The sequence below is a fragment of the Cnephaeus nilssonii genome, assembly GCF_951640355.1.
Source record: "Cnephaeus nilssonii genome assembly, chromosome: 13".
NCBI lineage: Eukaryota > Metazoa > Chordata > Mammalia > Chiroptera > Vespertilionidae > Cnephaeus > Cnephaeus nilssonii.
Genome location: NC_137084.1, coordinates 3,765,229 through 3,765,834, shown reverse-complemented (window position 1 = coordinate 3,765,834; position 606 = coordinate 3,765,229).

Below are 606 nucleotides of genomic sequence, written 5' to 3'. Positions count from 1 at the left end.
TGACCCAACCACTTTCCCGTCTTCTCCGAGGAGGGGGTCGCCTGCCCTGCCCGTGAGGGGACTCCACACGCGTGTCCCTCCCTCCCCGCTCCTCCCCCGTCAGCCTGCCCTACCCCTTAGAGCCCAGACAAACCATTAACCAGGGAGTCGGACTCGTTGACTGTCTTACTCTCAAGTCATCGTTTAACTGCATTCCTTTACGGGGAAGTTATAACACGGCCCGGCCTCCGGAGCCCCGGGCTGCGCAGGACCCGGAGGGAGACCCAGGGCCGCCCTCCGCGCCCCTGCCCCGCAGAAGGGACAGCTGGTGGGAGCAGGAGGCCTGGCCTTCAATGACCTCCTGCAGCCGTTGGGGGGCACCGGCCGCTTCCAGCGGGTCCAGGTGACTTGGCTGTTCCTTCCCCTGTCCTGATGGCCTCCCACAGCACCCTGCAGCGCCTCACTGCCGTCCCCACCCCCCACCCCCCACTGCCACCCGCCCGCCCGCCAGCGCCAACCTCAGCCTGGACGGGAGCTGGAGGCCTGGCTGCCCCGGGACGGCAGGGGCGGCCCGAGTCCTGCCTCCGCCTCACCTCCCGCCACGGGGCTGCCCTTACCCATCGCACG